At 41.0% G+C, this 18,268-nt stretch overlaps 1 protein-coding gene across 4 annotated transcripts in view; it reads right to left on the reverse strand.

Annotated features, from left to right (window-relative positions):
- Window positions 1-18,268, reverse strand: part of lgmn (legumain) — a 47,652-nt gene that overhangs the window by 22,458 nt on the left and 6,926 nt on the right. Inside the window, exon 2 of one of the 4 annotated variants that reach the window (XM_052030369.1) lies at window positions 10,752-10,822. The exons of 2 other annotated variants lie outside the window; for them this stretch is intronic. The gene's annotated coding sequence lies outside the window, so the exon portion shown is untranslated. Of the gene's footprint in view, window positions 1-10,751; window positions 10,823-18,268 lie in introns of those variants that run through there. One more of the 4 variants, XM_052030284.1, reaches the window with a different exon arrangement.

The raw sequence follows: 18,268 nt of genomic DNA on the forward strand, positions 1-18,268 counted from the left end.
TTGGTTAACTAACTGCTACTATGGAAAACTGTACAATAAATAAACTCAATACAATTCTACAGGAAGTCTTAATTTCTGGCCTTGGATCCTTCCATATCTATCCTCTGTGTTACTGGACTTTATATCTAGACTCCCCAACTTGTGCCAGTTCTAAATAAAATAACAGCCTTGCCAATCTTCCCTCAAACTTTCACAGCTCTGGCAACAACTTTGCAGGTCTCCCAAGTACTCTTCCTAGTGTTGCTGCATTCTAGCTGTGGTGTGATGTTCTGTACACTGTACTTCAGCTTTGATTCAAGTTGTGGTTTATATAGTTCTTCTATGACAAAACAATTACACCATGTCTCGTGACTATTTAATTGTTTAACTTTCCTTCCTATTGTCTGGTCCTTTGCTTTTTATACTCTTTCCAAGTACACTCCCTCCCATTGCTCCAGACTGAATTCCATTTGCTACTTTGTGCCCACCTGACAATGCTCCTGATATCTTCCTGCAGGGCACTGAAGTCCCTTTGAATCCACAGACTATAGAATCATTACAGCATGGGAGGCCCTTAGCCCATTGAAGCCATATCAGTTCTCTGTTATCTAACAAGTCCCATTCCATGCTACCCTACCCCCCAAAAGCACACTGCAATATTTAAACATTTATTCAACTCCACTGACAACTGAATCTGCTTCCATCATCTTTTCTGGCAGTGAATTCAAGATCCTACACAAAGGAACCTCCCACATGATTTTGGACCATCATGTGTTTAGGGAGGATCAGAATAAGCAGCTGAGGCTCAATATCTATGCTTGCAATAACAGCTGGCATTGCCACAATGCATCCATGAGCCCCAGTTATTTGTAAGGTAGTGGTCATGCAGAAGCTCAAGGGATCCAAGCAGAGAGAATGGATGACTTCCAGGCAGATAAGGAGGACCAATTTGGTGCTATAGGAGCACATCCTTCTCTTAATTGGTAATCAGTTCTCAATATGGGCAAAAGCAATGGTCAATGATTTCCCCCACGAAAATATAACCAGAGCCAAGGCCACAACACCAAGTGTGCCTCGGCAAAGCTTTGTAGGAGGACAAACCAGCAAACGAAAAGCAATGAAACATTTAATATTTAGTGAGATAGTCAGGGGTTTGTAGCCAGATACAATTCCAGTATGGCATGTTACTTCCCTCATGCCAGGATCAGAGATGTCACTGACCAGCTACAGAACACTCGATGTGGAAAGTGAACAGTTGAGGTCCTCACCCATACTCCAACACTGGCACAGCAGAAGCATTGAGACTTTGTGATTTTTTTTATATAGAGAAAGGATGGTTTCCTAGTGGAGTCAGGGAAGATTTAAACTGGCTTTGCAGGGAATTGGGTATTAGACCATCTGTTCAAAAGAAACAAAGCAGGGAATGTAACCCAATAAATAAGTTTTTAAGTTAAAAGGAGCAGAAAAAAAGTTACAACATAAAACAAGTTCTGTACCACTAACAGTAATTAATTCAAGTATTCCTGTAAGATTGACAGACCAGGGTTCAATGAAATAAACACACAGTTAAATTCCAGCAAAAGCATACCATTTTGCAGCATTACTCAGCATCTTGTTTGTTTCTCTATGGATAGCTCTGCCAACATTTCTTTCAGCTCACAGCCTGTTTTAAAAGGCTATTTAAAAATCCTTCGGGTCTTTCACCACATATTAGAATGCCAAGTCTGTCATCTTCTCTGCAAAGCCACAAAACTGTCTTTACTAACCACTTTAATGTTGGTTTACCTACAGTCAAATGTATTTCTGCTGTGGGCTGGGCTACACTGCTCTGAAACTGATTTATTTTCATGCAGCTGTTTCCTGTCAACCTTTTGCAAAAAAAAATTGTATCTCAGCTTCATAAAACTGGACATTCCCTGACAAAAAGAAGTTAAAGTTTAGGTGGATGACAGGTGATGAAGTACATTTTTTTTAGGGAAATGAGAGCTGTGGAGAACTGGCACAGAAGAGGAAACAAGACCTGATGCAGATAAGCCACAATATTGAATGGCAGGGCAGGCTTGAGTAGCTTACTCCTCATTTCTTTTTTTAAAAAAGGACTCTTGCATCAGAACTAGTCATTTCTGACACAAACAGGAAAGTCCAGTTATCCAAAATTGAGCTTAACGTACCTACAAAGAAGATATGGCATTGTTTCTCAAGCTTAATTTGGGTATTCGTTGGAATAGTGTCAGAAACTGGTTAAAATTAGTGACAGATAGCGAGAGGCATAGGGTGACAGAGATCAGAATATGAGTGAAATGGAGAATTAATGTAACAGGCAGGCTCAAAGAACAGCACCTCATCATTTGCACCACTCAGGGTTGAGTATTGAATTCAACGGTTTTCACATGACTGGTTTTTCTTGTTTGTGCAAGTACTGGCCTGCCTGGTGCAAGGTCACATCCACCTACCTGGTCTGTTGATTATTTCCAGAATTCTCTCAATTCAGAGTTCCAGCAACTGCACTATTTCACATCGCACAGAACCAGCACTGTACCCCCTCCCCTCTCTCATTGTCCTCATTCAGCTCTATTTAAATGCTCCAAAGAAATCAGTCATTCATTTCCCTCTCTTAGGTGGCATAAACAGCTTTTGTCACCTGGACAACCTTGGTCTTCACCCAATTGCAGACATACCTTTGTTCTCTCCATCACCTACCCCAGCCCACCCCACTGTATCTTAAAAAAAACACTTCCCCCCCCCCCCACCCCACCCCTTCCAGTTCTAATGAAGGGTCATTGGAAACATCAACTCTCTCCTCACCCCATTCCTGCCATGGATACTGCCTGACTTGCCGAGTAACCCGGCATTTTGTGTTCTTTTTTGTGGGTTAATGAAGATGATATCCCCTTGAGAGGACAGTAGGCCATGTCACAGGATTGAGGAATCATTTGACAGAATAACTGCAAATAGGAAAGACTAAGAAAGATAGAGGTGGTATAATCAAAATTTCTTGGGGAAATTGGGGGTGGGGGAATAGTGGTGAAACAGTGGTTATGTGAATTGTTTGTGTTATAAAAACTAGAAGTTTGCAAGGAAATTACTAACAGGATTGTTCACCTGTAATCAAGACAGCAAACTCTTTCATGCAAGTTCCAGGGAAGTGATTGTCAAAATAACATTTGAAAAACAACCTGCAAGAATACTGCAGACAGCAGAGAATCTCTGTACAGATATAAACATGTTCCTCCAAGTGACCACCAGAATGACTGGCGTTCAGAGTCAGAGAGAAGTGTAAGAGTTGAAGTAACACTTGTGTTAAGCTGCATAAAATCTTTAGAATACCAGTCATATTGGTGCATGGCACTTTGTAGTGCCTTATAATACCTTATTACACTCAGCCATGGGTATCCACAGATTTGCTATCCACATTTTCACAAGAGCAGCCATGCATTACTGGGAGCATTGGTAAACAATGGGTGGTCACCAGAGCCCTCTTCATGGTGTCTGTACATTAAAGAATTCTGCCCGAGTCTTCCCAGGAAATGGGACTAGATTTAATTGTGTGTAGAGCTGACCCCCAAGTGACAGGAGCAACACCTGGAAGTCCTCCCAGTTTTGCCAGCTTCAAGCAAAGCAATGGCAGGGCTCCAGAAGTAAAAAGAGCAGCAGCAAGTTGTCACAGGTACAAGTTGGATCAGTGGAAATTGAGAAGCCTCCTATTTAGAGATAATTAGGATGAAGGTTGCTGTGGAGATGAAAGACACGACTGAACAAACACGACTGAAGTTCGAGTTGGGACAAAAGAAATTAGAGGCTGAACAAGAGCAAACCCAGTTAAAGATAGAGGCTGAACGAGAGCTAACTCGGATGAAGATAGAGGCTGATCTAGCAATGAAGCAGATGGAATTGAAGAGGATGGAGCTGGATAGTGAGGAGAAGGAGAAACAGAGGCAGCATGATTTACAAATGATGCAAAAGAGTGTGGAATCTGATTCTGATGATGGTTTTTCAGCCAGCAGGGAGGTTCGATTAGTCCCTCCTTTTGAGGAAGATCAGGTTGATCAGTATTTCCAACATTTTGAAAAGGTTGCTGTGAGTTCAACTTGGCCAAGGAAAGGATGGGCTCTTATGGTACAGAGTGTGATTAAAGGTAAAGCTCAAAAAGCTTATTCTGCTTTGTCTGTTGAGGATGCAGCTGATTATACCAAGGTAAAACAAGCTATTTTGAAGGCCTATGAATTGGTACCTGAAGCTTATAGACAAAAATTCAGAGACTTGAGGAAATCTGCAGATCAGACTTATATGGAATTTGCCAATGGAAAGAGAATATGTTTTGAACGATGGTACATAGCTAAAAATGTAGATGGGGATTTTGATAAATTGAAAGAATTGATATTAGTGGAAGACTTTAAAAGATGTGTTCCAGCTGAATTAACAACATATTTAAATGAAAAGGGAGTGGAAATTTTACAAGAAACTGCTAGGTTGGCAGATGATTATGCTTTAACCCATAAATCCAAATGGGGACAACCTAAAACCTTTCAAAAGAGTTATAAGGACAATCCAGGTAAACCGGAGATTAAATTGGGAGGTAATCAAAAAGGAAAAGATGAAAAGAAGCCAGGGCTGGAGAAACCTGTTGAGCGTACTTGTTATTACTGTAAGAAACCTGGCCATGTGATAGCTAATTGTGCCCTTTTGAAGAAAAGGAAGGAAGCTGTGCCCAATGCTTGCTTTCAGGCAATTAAAAATCAGAAAGGTTTAGGAGATGCTGTTAAAGATCAGTCCTTGCAAGAGGTAAAGGCTGAAAAGTTGGTGGAGGTGAGGAAGGAATTCCGTTCTTATGTATCAGAGGGTTTTGTTTCACTGAATGATGGGTCACCCCAGGTGCCAGTGAAAATTCTTAGAGTTACTGGGGCTAGTCAATCTCTCTTGCTGGACAGTGTTTTAAATTTTGGTGATGTTTTGTCAAACCTGCCACACATGTCAGATGGTAGGTAAACCAAATCAAAAACCCCCTGTGGCTCCTTTGAAACCAATTCCTGCTTTTGGTGAGCCCTTTTCGAAGGTGATTGTGGACTGTGTTGGCCCATTACCAAAGTCTAAGACTGGAAATCAGTATTTGTTAACCATCATGTGTGCCACTTCTAGATTTCCAGAGGCAATACCCCTTAGAAATATTAAGGCCAAGACGGTGTCAAAGGCTCTTGTAAAATTTTTTACCTTGTTTGGTTTGCCAAAAGAAATCCAATCTGATCAAGGTAGTAATTTTACGTCAAAAATTTTTCAACAAATAGTCTATGAGCTGGGAGCAAAGCAGATTGTATCATCTGCATATCACCCAGAATCTCAAGGAGCTCTGGAGAGATTTCATTCTACTCTCAAAAATATGCTGAAGACTTATTGCTTTGAAAACACCAAGGATTGGGACGAAGGTATCCATTTACTTTTGTTTGCCGTTAGAGAATCGATCCAGGAGTCAATAGGATTTAGTCCGTTTGAGCTTGTGTTTGGACATAGGGTGAGAGGACCTTTGGAGTTGTTAAGAGAGCAATGGGTTAATGAGGAAGTTCACTTGAGTCTGTTGGACTATGTCCAAAAATTTAAAACTCGGTTGGAGAGAGTCTGCCAGTTAGCGAGAGAGAATTTGAAAACTAGCCAGATAAGAATGAAGACATATTTTGATAGACATGCTCGGCCTAGGACATTTGCAGTGGGGCAAAAGGTGTTGGTATTTTTCCCTAGCCAAAATAATCCCTTGCAATCTCGTTTTTCTGGACCCTATGTTATTGAATCTCGAGTGACTGATCTAACATATATAATCAAAACACCAGATAGACGCAAGAAAACACAACTCTGTCATGTAAACATGCTAAAACCTTATTATGAGAGGGATTCAGTTGTGGCCTTGGTGGATGATGTAAAGGTTGTTTCTAGAATGCCTGATGTTGATGTTGAGGAAGGCCAATTTAGACCAAATATTGTTCCATCGAAACTAAAAAACCAAAATATCCTGGAGAACCTTGAAACGAAGTTGGACCATTTACAAGTTTCACAAAAACAACAGATGAGAGAATTAATTTTAAAATTTAAAAATCTGTTCCCAGATGTTCCAAACAGAACATCGATAATTACCCATGATGTTGATGTTGGGGATGCAAAACCAATCAAACAACACCCATATCGAATGAATGTAGAAAAAAGTAAACTTGTTGATCAGGAAATAAAATACATGTTGGAAAATGATATTATTAGACATTCTACTTCAAATTGGAGTTCGCCCTGTGTTATTGTACCTAAACCTGATGGAACTGTTAGATTTTGCACAGATTACAGGAAAGTGAATGCTCTAACAAAGTCAGATGCTTACCCTATTCCTAGGGTGGATGATTGCATAGACAGAGTGGGAAAGGCAAAATTTCTTACAAAGATTGACCTATTAAAAGGGTACTGGTGTGTTCCATTAACAGATAGAGGAAGGGAGATTTCTGCCTTTGTAACCCCTTCTGGATTGTATGAATACAATGTTTTGCCATTTGGAATGAAAAATGCTCCGGCAACATTTCAAAGAATGATTAATTCAGTGATTCATGGGTTAAAACATACAGATGCCTACATTGACGACTTAGTGACTGGGAATGATACTTGGGAAGATCACATCTCTGCGTTAGAAAGGTTGTTTGAAAGACTTTCCAAGGTTAACCTTACAGTTAACTTGGCTAAAAGTGAATTTGGTCGTGCCACTGTGACGTATCTTGGTTATGTCGTAGGTCAAGGCAAGCAAGCTCCTGTTCAGGCAAAAGTTCAAGCAATATCTGAGTTCCCTATTCCCACAGGTACGAAGACTGTTAGAAGATTTTTGGGAATGGTTGGATATTATCGAAAATTTTGTAAAAATTTTGCTGATATTGCTCTTCCCCTAACTAATCTTCTGAAGAAGGGAGTAAAGTTTGTTTGGACAGATTCTTGTCAAGAAGCATTTGAGAAGCTGAAAGCCATTTTATGCTACCATCCTGTGCTCAAAACACCTGACTTTGAAAAGCCATTTTCATTAGCAGTAGATGCCAGTGATGAAGCTGCAGGAGCTGTGTTGTTGCAGAAGGGTGACCTTGATGATATTGACCATCCTGTAGCTTACTTTTCAAAGAAATTTAATGAGCATCAAAAGAATTATTCCACCATAGAGAAAGAATTACTGTCGCTTGTTTTAGCCTTGCAACATTTCAGTGTATATGTTTGCACTGCTCAGAAACCATTGACTGTATATACAGATCATAACCCATTGGTGTTTCTGAGCCGAGTCAAAAACAAGAACAGAAGGCTGTTAAACTGGAGTTTAATTTTGCAAGAGTTTGATCTCATGATAACTCACATTAAAGGCAAAGATAATGTGATTGCTGATTGTCTTTCTCGATGTTAAATGGGAAACATGTATCTGTACTAATCTGATAGTCTGTAGTTGTGTAGCATGATAATTATTAACATTACTAACTGTAAGCGCGGGTAAAATTTTCTTGGGAAAATTTTTTTTAGGTGGGAGGTGTTACGGACTCAGTGAAAGTCCCTTTAAGATAGAGAGTGTGTGTGTATGTGTGTGTGGGGCGTGCTTACGTCAATAGAAGATAAAGGACGTAATGACGTTGTTGAAGAAGTTAGAAGAAGAAGAAGGAGAAGGAGAGAGAGAGAAGGGAGAGAGACACCAGCCTGCTTGTTTTCTCTATCGATGGATGAGAAATAATAACTGTGTTTGCCACTGAAATCCATGTATGGAAGTTGGAAGTAATCCGGTGGAGTTCATTTTGTTGCTGACCTGTAGAAGGAAACAGGTATTTGTGTGTGGACGACCACGGTTCGGATGCTTTTCGGGGTGAGGAAGTCACTACCGAGTAAACACTGAAGTGTCGTTTGGGTTCCATCGTGGAACATTTGGATTTCGTATGTACTCTCTCTATGTTTTTCTACATCTACATCTTATCTTCAGACACCTCCCACCCCACCACCAAAGTACATTTACATCATCCACAGCTGTGCCTTAGGAACAGGAGAAGGCCACTCATATAAATGCTTTTACATTGTAGAGAGTCTTAGTGGCATCCTTATTTTTTTGTTATCCATGGGAAGTTCATGCCACTTTTCCTTGTAAAGGACAAGTACTGAATTATGGATTATTTATGGTGCTTGTGTTAATGTACTAGTTCATTTGTAGTATATAGTAATCTAAGTAAACTTTTGAAAAGGAGTTACAAGTTATGCATTGACTAGTTTTATCCCATCCAGATGGATTCAGGCCAAAAATCAAAGGACAGTTGTCTCTTACACCTACAGAGAAACTCCAATAACTGACACACTCAGGACTTATGGTGCCAGACTGGCAGATGTGATAAACTATTGGAAGTTATTTCATTTAATACCAAACACACCAAATTTAATTTGCTTAGATGTTACACAGTATTAGAATAAATTTTCCAGCGAATCTGGTCAGCTGAAACCAGGGTCCCAGTGAGTTGAAGGGGTGTTCGGCAAACATCACCTGGTGAACCAGATGCCAAACTATCCAGTTTCCCCAAACAGTGAGTGTGGAATATTGGAGCTTTATTGCAAATACGGCAGTGCAAGGCAATCAGGGAAGAGAGAGTGTGGGCTCAGAACATTTACGTTTCCACAAAGAAATGGGATTCTCAAATTCAAAAACCCATGGACGTTAAAACGACAACACAAACCAAGATTAACAGAAGTTTTATGTTGGATGCTCAAGAGCTCAAATCTGCATAAAGGGGAAGGATAAAAGCAAAACAAATCTGTGAAGAGCATTAATGAAACTGACAAAATAACAAAAATGTTTTATGAATACATAGAAGAACAAGAGGATAATCTGACAGAAAGTTCAGTTGAAGATGTGGGATAGTTCTAAATGAATACTTTGTATTTGCTGTCACAAAAGAGCAGAACCATGGAGACACTGTAATTAAGGATGAAACATGCAAGATAGATATGACAATAGAGAGAGAGGAAATGTTAAGTGGTTTAGCAATGGCAAGGGACAGTGGGGAATGCAGAGGGAACTTGCAATGCATTTTCTCAAATCCCTGAATGAAACAGAGCAAATAACTAAAAAGGCATACATGATACTTTACCGTACCTCTGTCCATCTTTTCCCACCCCTGCCCCGACATAACAGGAACAGGATTCCCCTTGCCCTCACCTACCACCCCACAAGCCTACACATTCAACACATCATTCTCTGCAACTTCTGCCACCTCTAATGGGATCCCACCACCAGGAACATCTTCCTTTCCCCTCCGCTTTCCGTAGGGACCGCTCTCTCTGCAACTCCCTCGTCCACTTGTCCCTCCCCACTGATCACTCTCCGGCACTTAACCCTGCAACCGTACAAAGCGTTACACTTGTCCCTGCACCTCCTCCCTCACCACCATTCAGGGCCCCAGACAGTCCTTTCAGGTGAGGCATTACTTCACCTGTGAATCCAAGGATGTAATTTATTTAGAGGCCACCTCTACATTGGTGAAATCCGACGCAGATCGGGTTACCAGTTCCCCGAGCACCTTCGTTTCGTCCACCGCAACAGCCAGCATCTCCCAGTGGCCAACCATTTTAATTCCACTTCCCATACTGACATGTCTATCCACAGACTCCTCTACTGCCATGTTTAGGCCAGACGCAGGTTGGAGTAGCAAAACCTCATATTCTGCCTTGGTAGTCTCCAACCTGACAGCATCAACTTCTCTAACTTCCAGTAACCCCTTTCCTCTGCTGTCCCCCTCCCTCCATTTTCCCTCATTCCTGTGGCCCCTCATCCTTCTCTTTCCCCTCCCCCACCCTCATGACCTGTCCAACTACCTCCCTCCTATTCCCCATCTACTTCCCTTTATTCCATGGCCTTCTGTCCACTCCTACCAGGTTCCTCCTTCTTCAGCCCTTTGCTTCTTCCACCTCTCAGCTTCTTACATCATTCCCTTCCATCCTCCCCCCCCCCCCTCAATTGCAGATGGAAATACTGTATCAATATGAAACCTCACCTATTGCACCAATAAACACAACAAATCATGTTGCATTCCTTCTAAAGGAGAGTCCCAATATATAAATTATTACACAAGTTAATGCTTTTTTTTGGGGGGGGGGGGCAAAGCATTTTAAAGCCAATTTTGAAGTACCCACTTTTGCAGAATAGGAATACAGTAACCATTATAGGCACAACAAACTCCCTCAAATAACAACGTAATGACAACCAAAATCATCTGATTTTAGTGATGCTGATGAAATAAATCTGGCCGCGGCATCTGTGGAACCCCTTACTCTTCTGGCATACTTTTATACCATTTTAGAGAGCAGGTGGATTTCGGTTAAAAGTCTCATCTAAAGGACGTTTTCTTTAACACAGCATTACAATGTCAACTTATATTTTTTCAAACTGAAGTCTCTGGAGATTTAAACCTACCACGCAAGTCTCGAATGATGCCCGCTAAGTCACAGCTGCCCATTACAAAATGCGAACATCGTCCTTACGGGTTCATTTTAGCTGTTTAATTTGCTTTTATGTGTTTGGAAATCTGATCTTCAGGTTAACAATTTACAACATCTGTCTTTTGTTTCCACTTCCATGGACCACCTATTGTATCCGAAAGATGTTAGCAAATCTCGTGTTGCCCTTAAACAAAAGAGCTCGCCTCTTTCTACACCAAATAGCCTCCATTTGTAATACTGTACTGAAGGTTATTAAACGTTGGATTCACCCTACCTTAAACGGCAAAGTGAGCAATCACGCTTACCTTTACCACCCCCTCATCAAGGTCTCCTCCGCTCGCACTGATTGCCAGTCTGCGCAAACTCAGTTTATGCTCTAGCGAAAGAGGAAATTACCATTGATTGACACTTGCAACCTCCATTTAAACACTCCCAACAAATCTCTGCTCACGGCATTTCCTCAGGGAAATTGGGCGTGGTGTTCTGTTGAAATAATGTAAGAAACGCAGCATTTTTCCGAGTAGTGTAGAACTATGCACTATTATCTTGGTGTGGTGTAGGTTTAAAAATTAACCAGAACAATGCCGTGAAACGGTGAGACATGGTTCCCTAGTTCTCCCGAGAATCTATTGAAACTGCCTAATCATCAAAAAGTTGTTCAATTTTGTTTAAAACTGGGAAATTGGTAGAAGCATAAATGCTTTAAAACAAACGTTTTGTTTTCAAATTATTCTACATGTTGTGATGTGGAATCTTTCGTTGATTCCATGATATTTAACAAAATACATGATTATCATTTTATCAATTATCACTCCAGATGTAACGAAAGGTTGTCATGGCTGCAGGAATTAATTATTACCATGGCGTTTGTTGCTGAGAGCAAAATGTTACGGGGGTGGGGTGTAACAGGCAGTTAACAAGATCAGCTATTATTTGTTAAAACTTGCAGGAAAATAGGTGGGGCAGTTGTGATCGGGAAGTCATGTGAAACTGCAGGAAGAGAGCCCAGTGACGCTGATAACCAATTTTAAAATTTAAGAACTTCACGAACCATTTTGGAAAAAAAACTTTAAAAAACTGTTATTGAGGAAAAATGAACGTATTAATAAAACTTGATTTATACCTTATTTTGAAAGGTGATAAAGAGGGTTGCCTGAACTTCGTATTTTTAAACCCCTAGTGTAACCGGGAAAATCAAAAGGGCTGGAATGGGAGGCAAGTACATTATGTACATAACATGTTTAAGCTTAAATTTAAATAATGGTGATCATTGAGACGGATAATGGATCTGATTTTTCTTTCAAACGAACTCTAGTGGCAATGCTAGACCAGCAGATTACCCCAACCCAAAGAGCTTCCCAATAATTCTGGAAGGTTCTCAAACTGCAATTCCAGCATTCTCCATAACAGGACATCCCCACAACTTTCCCCAACCTTTTTTTCACCGTCTCCAATATATTTCCTCAATAAACCATGGAAGTGTTCAAAGGAAATAAACTAAAACAAAATTCTAGTACTTTTTCACCTAAATTCCGAAAGAGCGAATTTAATTCCAATTTTTTTTTGGATCGTGATTTGCAAATTTTGTAAGGGTGTATTTCCGTTTCCCGAATGGCCGTAACGCGGGGGTCGCCTGTACTCCAATTTTTCTCCAGGATTCCTGCTAGCAGTGTTCAGGAGAATAATCTGTAATTTCTGGATAATTCTGGACAACCCTGATCTCAGAAAAGATAAGGAATGAGGGATAAAAGAGAGACACAAACCAGCAGGGTCCGGTTTTGTCAACCTGGTGCAGCCCTGACCTTCCAGTGTCCACAAAAACAAAAAGTAATTTTTTTTTCTTGACACCCCTTCATCCAAACCCCCCACCCTACCCCCACCCCTGACTGCTACAAGGCAGAGAATAACAGTGGTTACACCTTCTGCTCATTCAATCTAAAACATTTATGTTCTATTGTTGCCTTAGAACTCTGACTTTATGTACTTCTATCATTCCTATCATGGTTGTCCTCTGTTCAAAGAAGTCCAGAAAATGGTGATTGTCCCTTAGCTGCAGAAGTTGAATTGGTGCTGAGCAACAGAAATGGCCTTTGTGCCACCCTGTGTATTGGCCCCACAAGCCTAGCAGCAACATGTGCTGCAGGGACAGGGAGACAAGGTGCAGATTATATTCAACATTAATGTGTATTGTCCAAAAATGGGTGGCATTAACACATTGTAAGAGAATTTTTGATTTGATGGTATAACAAATGCAGAAAAACGTGTGTACTGATTGTATTTCCAGTATATTATGAATAAAGTATACTTTTGAAATAAAAAATATTCCAATTCCATGATGTATGATGTCATTGCAGGTGCTGTATCTGTCTCCGGTGATCCAGACTCTATAAGTAATTTGTATAATCATTGTTTCATAAATTAAGCAGGCAGGGTTGTTGTTCAGAAAGTCAACCAGGAATTCACAAGACTTTACTGATACAGATTATTCATTATCTTATCAATGAAATTGATTCACGTTCACCCCTATCTGCAGGTAGACGGCGCAGAGTATCACGAGTACACTGTGAACCTGGCATGTTACCTTAGAGACTGATAGCCCATAATGTCTAGACTTTAGAGCAACAAACAATCTGCTGGAGGAACTCAGTGGTTGGAGCAGCATCTGTGGGGGGAAAGGAATGGTCGATGTTTTGTGTCCTAACATCCTGATGCACGGTCTCAACCCAAAATGCCTACAATTCCATTCCCCCTACAGATGCTGCTCAACCCACTGTTTTCCACTAGCAGATTGTTTGTTGCTGAAGATTCCAACATCTGCAGTCTCTTGTGTCTCTATGTTTAGATTTTATTGCACTTATGGAAGCTATACCAGAAGTTATTTTCTCCACAGAGCATTTCATGTTCCACTCATTCTGTTTGGGGAAAGAAAATCTCCCAACTCTTTTGATAATGTAACATTCATGATTTCTGACTGCTGATACAAAGGATTTTTTTTCCTGACTCACCTCAAAATTATGAACTGTGCCACATTTTCATGCTCCCTCCACAGGTAAAAAAAAATTCCAACAGGGGAAATGGAGTGGTTACAACCTGAAAATATCTAAGAACTTACAACCCTCAGCAGTCAGCTGAGTTGATTCTGATCTGGAAATGGGAACTAGATAATTGGAATATGTAAAGTCAGCTCAACAGCATATTTGGATTGAACTAGATAGACCCTTCATGGTTCCCCTTAGGACACTGCCCTGAGGAACTCCTGCAGTGATGCTTGGATGGTTGACTTCCAACACCATAATCAACTCCTTTTGTGCAAGGTATAATTCTAAACATTGGGATATTAATCCCTAGTTACCCATCAACTTCAGTTTTACTAAGGCAGAAGCATTTACAACTGTGGCCAGCAGAAATTGTCAGTGCATGATCCTTCGCAGCTCCCTCTTGAGATTCCCATTATCACAATAGCCAGTCTACAGGCAATTCAACTGACTCCATGGGATATCAAGAAATAGCTGAGACCACTGTAAACAACAAATACTATGACATCATACAACATCCAGCACTTCAGAACTGGTTACAAGTCTGGCCTAGCATTTCTAGTACAGTTCCAACATTGACTTCTACCCAATAAAAAGCAGAATTGCCCAGGTACGTCTTATTCACAAAACCAGGACAAATCCAATCCAGCGAACTACCTCCCAATCAATATACATTCGATCATTTACTGATGGAATGTGTTGCCAACAGTGCTATCAGGCAGCACTTGCCCAGTTGGGGTTTTTGCCAGGATCAATGCATTGATCATTGCAGCCTAGGTCCAAACATGTGCTAAAGAACTGAATTCCAGCAGCAAGGTGAGAATGACATCAATATAGAATTTGATTGAACATGGCTTCTCGGGGTTGGGCATCCAGGACTCCCGTGTTTGGAGTTATGCTTCACACAAAGGAAGATGGTTACGGTAGCTGAAGGTCAATCATCCTAGCCCCAGGACACTACTCCAGGGGTTCCTCAGGGCAGTGGTTCATCAATGATGTTTCTTCCTTAATAACATCAGAAGTGTGAATGCCCATTGATGATTATGCAATTTTCAATTCCACTCGCATCTCTTTAACAAATAAACCAGCCCATGCCTTCATATAGGCTGAGGAATGGCAATGTAACATTTGCACTACCAAAATATCAGGCAATAACCATTTCCAACAAGAGAGAGTAACAATATGCTAGGGGAACTCAACAGGTTGAGCAGCATCTGTTGGGGGGGGGGGGGGTGCGGAGAGGAATTGTTGACATTTTGGGTGGAAACCCTGCAACAGGGCTGAGAGTGGAGAGGAGAGACGGCCAGTATAAAGAAAGGGTATGACAGGAGCCCGAGGTGATTGGAGGACTAAGGAGGGGCGAAGTATAACAGGCAGGTCACATCTATCGCCTTAAAATTTAATTAGTGGCAACTTTCTACTTCTATCAAAATCTACTCTTCAAAACCAAAGTAATCCTAATGTGTACAGCTGCACTGCACTTTTTCTGTAATTCTAACCCTTATTACAGCTCAATGTACTAATGTATGGAATGATCTGTCTGGCTGGCATGTGAATAAAAGCTTTTCACTGTTTCTCTTTACATGTGACAATAATGAACCAACTACCAATGATCTAACCCTAGTTATTTGGATGTAAACATCCCGATTCTATATAATTAATTTTGCCAAAAAAAGCAAGGTTTAATTACAGAAATATAAATCAGCTGCACTGTATTGAACAACAAATCGATAGTATATTTACTCCAAAAATAGATAATTTAAATATTAATAATATAAAGTACATTATTATTGATAGGCAGAGCATACACAGTATATGTTATAATGTTTTTGATGCATTACTGACATCTGGTGGATTCAAGAAAATACTTCTCCATCACAAAAGCAATGCATTATAAATATCTTCAATTTTGTAGGTTGGCTTGTATGCAGTTTAAATTAATCTAATGGATTTTCTATCCTGTAACCTGTAATTGATATTCGCTTTTAGATGTTAACACAGAGAAATAGAATATCATTGTTTCATTCAGCATTTGGCTGCTGTTTGCCCCATTATACCTGATCCTGATAGTTATGCCACTAGCTCATTCCTCTGAACTATTGATAATGCTTGGATGCAATTTACATTTTGAAAGCTAGAATCAATTTTGCTTAAAAATTGCTGCTTTTAAAGCTACTACTTCCTGCAGACCAACTGATAAATTAATCAGAAGGCAGCAATGAGAATGAAACAAATGCAATATTGGTATCTACTGTAGATGTAATCTGTACGAGATTTAAGTAAAATATGGACTAAATGTGTTGGGGGGGGGGATTTTAACACTTCATTTCTGAAATTCATTTAATGTTTATATTCAATGATGTGCTTTGGAACATAAGTAAGGAATATACTCAAGGAAAGGTCATTTTTAGGAAAAGTAATTTTAAGCATACTAGGTTGTCAGTTTTTGTTGGCTATTTCCCTAAATTCAGGGTGGGGGGTGGAGGGGGAGGGGTCCTTAAATGGCCCTTGCTTATCTAAGCAGTCAGGCACCTTTCTACATCTCCCCAATATTTTTATAACTAATAGGTGAAAATGCTCCAATAAATTTAAACAATAATCTTTTTAATGCCCAGAGATTTTTCTACAGGATTAATTAGACTGGAGATCAGAAGATTATTTTTAGTGACTCCAGTACAACAGTGTGCTTAGCTGATGTAACCGCAGCAACCTTTGCAAACAGTGGGCACGTGCCACATGACTGACATGGTCAAAAGTGACATGTTCAACCGCCACAGTTCCCAACCAGCCTTAAAGAGGACAGTGTGTTACTTGAGCCAGGGAAGGATAACCTCCTTCAGACAGATCAGCTCTACAGAAAACAGTCAAAGTTGAGTTTATTGTCATATGCACAAGTACATGTATGCACAAATGCAATGAAAAACTTGCAGCAACATCAAAGGCACATAGCCTCATATAAGCAGCATTCATAAATCAAAGGAAAACATAAATTATAAAAGGAATTATTAAAGGAAAACATAAATCATACACAATTTTTACAAAAAAGAAAACAATTAGAACATAAAAAACAAAGTCCATTTTAGTGCAGAGTGGTCATGGTGTTGCTAACCTGTGGTGATTAGGGTTTTACTGGTTGGTTCAAGACTGAATGATTGAAGAGAAGTAGCTGTTCTTGAACCTGGTGGTGTGGGACTTCAGGCTTCTGTACCTCTTGCCCAATGGTAGCTGCGAAAAAATGGCATGGCCCGGATGGTAGGGATCTTTAATGATGGATGTTGCCTTCTTGAGGCAGTGCCTCCTGTAGATACTACCGATGGTGGGGTGGGATGTGCCTGTGATGTATTGGGCAGAGTCCACTACTCCCTGCAGCTTCTTACGTTCCTGCACATCCGAATTGCCGTACCATACCATGATACAATCAGTCAGGATACTTTCAATAGTACACCTGTAGAAGTTTGTTAGAGTGTTAGTAAGTTTGCAGATGACACGAAGGTTGGAGGTGTTGTGGATAGCTTGGAGGGCTGTCAGAGATTACAGAGGGATAATAGATAGGATGCAGAGTTGGACTGAGAAGTGGCAGATGCAGTTCAATCCAGATAAGTGTGAAGTGGTTCATTTTGGTAGGTCAAATATGTTGGCGGAATATAGTCTTAATGGTAGGACTCTTGGCAGTGTGGAGGATCAGAGGGATCTTGGGGTCCAAGTCCATAGGACGCTCAAAGTGGTGGCGCAGGTTGACTCTGTGGTTAAGGCGGCACATGGTGTATTGCCCTTCATCAATCGGGGACTTGAATTTAGGAGCCGTGAGGTATTGTTGCAGCTATATAGGTCCCTGGTCAGACCCCACTTGGAGTACTGTGCTCAGTTCTGGTCGCCTCACTACAGGAAAGATGTGGAAGCCATAGAGAGGGTACAGAGGAGATTTACAAGGATGCCTTATGAAAGCAGGTTGAGGGAACTCGGCCTTTTCTCCTTGGAGAGACGGAGGATGAGGGGGGACCTGATAGAGGTGTATAAGATGATGAGAGGTATTGATAGGGTAGATAGTCAGAGGCTTTTCCCCAGGGCTGAATTGGTGGCCACAAGAGGACATAGGTTTAAGGTGCTGGGGAGTAGATATAGAGATGTCAGGGGTAAGTTTTTTTACTCAGAGAGTGGTGAGTGCGTGGAATGGGCTGCCGGAAACGGTGGTGGAGGTGGATACGATAGGGTCTTTCAAGAGACTGTTAGATCGATATATGGAGCTGAGTAAAATAGAGGGCTATGGGTAAGCCTAGTCTGTGGGCCAAAGGGCCTGAATTGTGCTGAAATTGTTCTATGTTCTATGTTTGGTGACAAGCCAAACTTCCTTTACCTCCTTAGGAAGTAAAGACACTGGCGTGCTTTCCTTATGACTGCATCTGTGTGCTGGGCCCAGGAAAGGTCATCTGAGATGTTAACGCCCAGTAATTTAAAGCTGCTGACTCTCTCCACCGCCGATCCCCCAATGAAGACTGGCACATGTTCACCCTCCTCCCCCTTCCTGAAGTCAACAATCAGCTCTTTAGTTTTGCTGACGTTGAGCGAGAGGTTGTTGTTGCGGCACCACCACTTAACCAGGTGTCCTATCTCGCTCCGGTAAGCTGACTCATTGCCACCTGTGATTAGTCCGACAACAGCAGCATCATTAGAGAATTTGAGGATGGCGTTGGAGCTGTGCTTAGCCACACAGTCACGTGTGTACAGAGAGTAGAGCAGGCGGATAAGCACGGAGCCTTGAGGCGCACCTGTGTTGATGGTCAGTGAGG

This window comes from Pristis pectinata, chromosome 1 (genome assembly GCF_009764475.1).
Source record: "Pristis pectinata isolate sPriPec2 chromosome 1, sPriPec2.1.pri, whole genome shotgun sequence".
Lineage (NCBI taxonomy): Eukaryota > Metazoa > Chordata > Chondrichthyes > Rhinopristiformes > Pristidae > Pristis > Pristis pectinata.